The sequence below is a fragment of the Alligator sinensis genome, unplaced genomic scaffold (genome assembly GCF_000455745.1).
Source record: "Alligator sinensis unplaced genomic scaffold, ASM45574v1 scaffold116_1, whole genome shotgun sequence".
Classification (NCBI taxonomy): Eukaryota; Metazoa; Chordata; order Crocodylia; family Alligatoridae; genus Alligator; species Alligator sinensis.
Window position 1 is genome coordinate 4,018,278 of NW_005841908.1, and position 4,741 is coordinate 4,023,018.

A 4,741-nucleotide genomic window follows, 5' to 3' on the forward strand; every position below is an offset into this window, starting at 1 on the left:
GTGTGTGTGTGTGTGTGTGTGTGTGTGTGTATATGTGTATATATATATAGTGTGTGTGTATTGTCTTTGTGTGTGTATATATATATATATTGTGTATATATATCCAGCTCGGTATATCTTCAGCTGTGTTTATCTACAGCTTCATATATCTACATCTCTTTGTATCTACCTCTGTGCATATCTCCAGGTCTGCATATCTCCATCTTTGAAGAGCTCCAGCTTCATATATCTACCTGTATATATATGTCCAGGTCAGTATATCTTCAGCTCTGTATATATCTAGCTTCATATATCTTCATCTCTATGTATCTACCTCTCTGAATATCTCCAGCTCTGAATATCTCCAGGTGTAAATATTTCCATCTATCAATATTTCCACCTCTGAATATCTCCAGCTATTAATATCTTCACCTCGGAATATCTCCAACTCTGTATAGCTCCAGCTCTGAATAACTGCAGCGCTCAATATCTCCAGCTTTATATGTCTAGCTGTCTATATATTTGCACCTCTGCATGTGTCCACCTTCATAGATCTACATCTCTATATCTGTACCTCGCTGAATATCTCCAGCTTTGAAGAACTGCAGCTTCATATGTCGACATGTCTATATATGTCCAGATCTAGGTATCTCCTGATTCATATGCCTACATCTCTATATATGTCCAGCTCTGAATATCTCCAGCTTCATATATGTACATCTCTAGATTTCTCCAGCTCTACATATCTGCAGATTCATACCTCTACCTATTTATATATCGACCTCTCTGAATATCTCCAGCTCTGCATATCTCAAGGTCTAAATATCTTCAGCTCTGAATATCTCCAGCTCTGAATAGCTCCAGCTTTCTGTATCTACCTGTCTATATATCTCCAGCTCTGCACGTCTCCAGCTTCATAGATCTACATCTCTATATATTTACCTCTCTGAATATCTCCAGCTTCATATAGCCACCTGTATAGATATATCCAGCTCTGTCTATTTTCAGCTCTGCATATGTCCAGCTTGAAATATCGACATCTCTATATATCGACTTCTCTGAATATGTCCAGCTCTGAATATCTCCTGTTCTAAATCCTTCCAGCTATCAATATCTCCAGCTCTCAATATCTTGAGCTCTGCATTTCTCCGGATATGAATATCTCCAGCTTTATGTGTCTACCTGTCTATATATTTCCACCTCTTCATATCTCCAGCTTCATAGATCTACATCTCTATATATTTACCTCTCTGAATATCTCCAGCTTCATATAGCCACCTGTATATATATATCCAGCTCTGTCTATTTTCAGCTCTGCATATGTCCAGCTTGAAATATCGACATCTCTATATATCGACTTCTCTGAATATGTCCAGCTCTGAATATCTCCTGTTCTAAATCCTTCCAGCTATCAATATCTCCAGCTCTCAATATCTTGAGCTCTGCATTTCTCCGGATATGAATATCTCCAGCTTTATGTGTCTACCTGTCTATATATTTCCACCTCTTCATATCTCCAGCTTCATAGATCTACATCTCTATATCTGTACCTCGCTGAATATCTCCATTTTTGAATAACTCCAGCTTCTTATGTAGACATCTCTATATATGTCCAATTCTCGGTATCTCCTGATTCAGCTGCCTACATCTCTGAATATCTCCAGCTCTGAATATCTCCAGCTCTGAATATCTCCAGCTCTGAATATCTCCAGCTCTGAATATCTCCAGCTCTGAATATCTCCAGCTCTGAATATCTCCAGCTCTGAATATCTCCAGCTCTGAATATCTCCAGCTCTGAATATCTCCAGCTCTGAATATCTCCAGCTCTGAATATCTCCAGCTCTGAATATCTCCAGCTCTGAATATCTCCAGCTCTGAATATCTCCAGCTCTGAATATCTCCAGCTTCATATATGTACATCTCTAGATTCCTCCAGCTCTACATATCTCCAGATTCATACCTCTACCTATTTATATATCGACCTCTCTGAATATCTCCAGCTCTGCATATCTCAAGGTCTAAATATCTCCAGCTCTGAATAGCTCCAGCTTTCTGTATCTACCTGTCTATATATCTCCAGCTCTGCACATCTCCAGCTTCATAGATCTACATCTCTATATATCTACTTTCCTGAATATCTCCAGGTGTAAATATCTGGAGCTCTGAAGAGATCCAGCTTCATATATAGAGAGCTGTATATCTATCTATATGCAGCTCAGTATATCTTCAGCTCTGTATAGCTCCAGCTTCATATATCTACATGTCTACATATGTCGAGCTCTATATACCTCCAGATTCATCTCTCTAAATCTCTATGTATCTACCGCTCCGTATATCTGTATATATATTGTAGGGGGATTTAGGAACTTTTTGATTCGACTGGCGTGTTGCGGGACCTGTGGAAAATTGTGTGGGGATTGGGTAAAAGTCGGCCTACGCGGATGTGGTGTGTGAGGGAAATGGCGTGGGCATTTGGAAAGCTTTCTTGACGGCACGTGATGGCTTTTGCGTGGGAAAGTGGTCATTTTGTGTGGGGATTGATTTCAGCACTCTTCATGGGAATGTGCTGGGCCGGCCCCCGGGCGTCATTTCCTCGACTGCGGTGCGGTAAGCGGTGCGTGCGTTTTCATTCCCGTGAAAGTGTCTGACGAGGGTCTGCCCTTTCCCGCAGGCTCCTCCTCGTGCCCCCGTCCTTGGAGCCAGCGTCTCAGCGAGGGGCCGCAGCGTGACAGGAGCGGGACATGGGGCAGAAGGGCCCCCGGGACGTGTCGTGTCGTGTGGTGTCTGCAAGGGTCACTCTGGGCAGTCCGAGGTGTGTGCGGGGCCTGCAGCCGTCCCTTGGAAGCAGCCAAGGCCCCACGGGCGACAGGTGAGTAGGTCTTTCTGCTTTGACATGCTCAGCGGACGCTCAGCTTCTGCCTGGATGCACATCACCACGTAGCCTGCTCCAGCGCTAACACATCCAGTCATGCCAGCTCTTGCCTCTACTGCTGGCAGCACCCTCCCAAAACAATGAGCTGCACGTGGGCTGTGTGGTGGGAGAAACCTCGCTAAGGTTCGTTGTCTAGCTGTAATTTGATTGACAGACAACGCGGGTAAAGAAAGACAGCTGTTTATTTGCTCGAGCAAAGACCATAAAGCCAGCAAAAGGCAAAATGGCCCCCCCCTAAGGGTGAGGTGATCTTTTATACTTATTACAACAAGGCAAGACTTCATGGTTAACAAAAAAAGCAATACTTGGGCGGTGCTTTTTAAATCTTTGTAACAGCATATTTCTATTAAGCTGAACTAGCACTTTTTAAAAGCTAAAAGTTAAGTAACAGTAACATTATAATATGTTAGCAAAACCTTACACAGTAGTAGATACTTTTTAAGGACACAACCAGTGCACCCAGAACAATGGTTTCCCTGTCTTATCTTACTTCTTGCTGTAGCTGATTTTTCAGCACACAGACACAGAGATACTTGCTGCTTTTAACTCAGAAAATGCTTAATACAGTTAAAATGATTACTTGACACAAGCAAAGGCTTAGCTATTAATCTGCCTTGTGGTCAGCTGCATTGCTAGGCCACAGGTCATGCCTTGTATTTAGCTGTAAAGCTAATACTTTCTAATAATCTAAATTATTGTAAACCTAACAGTATGCTTATCAGAAAACTATTTTATTTTAGGGTAATAACAAACCTGCGCACTACATAGCCATGTTGGTCTAAGGACATAGGCAGAGAAGGTTCTTTGAGTAAATCTGATATCTCTTATTAGACCAACTAAATAGTTGGAAAAATTCTTCTTTGCAAGCTTTAGGGTTTAAAAACCCTTCATCAGGCCGAGGAAGCATCTGCAGTTGGTCTGTGCTCTTCCTTGATGGAATGAATAGTAAAGAGCCAGAGGTTGGTATGCATGCAAGAAAGGCAGTCATTGAAGATGTAAATTGAGGAGTCAGTGGGTGAGAGAGAGGCTGGGGGGGCAGGGGAATGAATTACTGAATTACTATCAGATTGCCTGGAGTTCTTTATGTTTCTAAAAATTTCAGGAAAACCAGACTTAATTTCTAATTAAAATGTATGCATAAATCTACAGAGCTAAAAAAAAGTAAGGCAGAAGCACCACTCACGCTTTGCAGGTCACCTCCAATTCATATTTAAAATCAGTACACACAACCCTAGTAAATAGCCATGCATATTTTATGTTCTAGGATTATTCTTAAAAAAGCCTGATACATTATAACTGACTGTACTGTTGGGGCTAAAAAAATAACCCAGAATGTACAGCAACTCCCTTTTCAGCATTAGCACAACCACCCCGCAAAAAAAAACCCCAAAACTGGTGAATTTTGAAGCATAACAGAATCCTGGGACTGGCATGAACACAAAAATAAAACAGTTAAAAGTCCAACATTACCACATTTTGAGTGCTAGATGACAACAATAACTTTTAGTTCTAACACTGCAAAGTAACTTGTTGACTTGACTCATTTCTCCCTTCCTTATCACCTAGGCTTTCTGCTCCACTGTATTACTTCAAGAACAGCAATTTCCCTTGAAAATGCAAAGCGGCTCTTCATAACCAGCCTCTCTCTGACTCCCAATTGTTATGCTTGCTTTCTCCTGAAGAGCACACCATCAAAACTTAAAAAAATAACTGGGCACCTCTGCATGTGCAATGAAAGCATATGAATTAAACTCCAGCACTTATTGTGCTGGAGTTTATTGTTCCCAGGAGCGCTGTTTGACCATATGCCTGAGACAGCAGCACATTGAG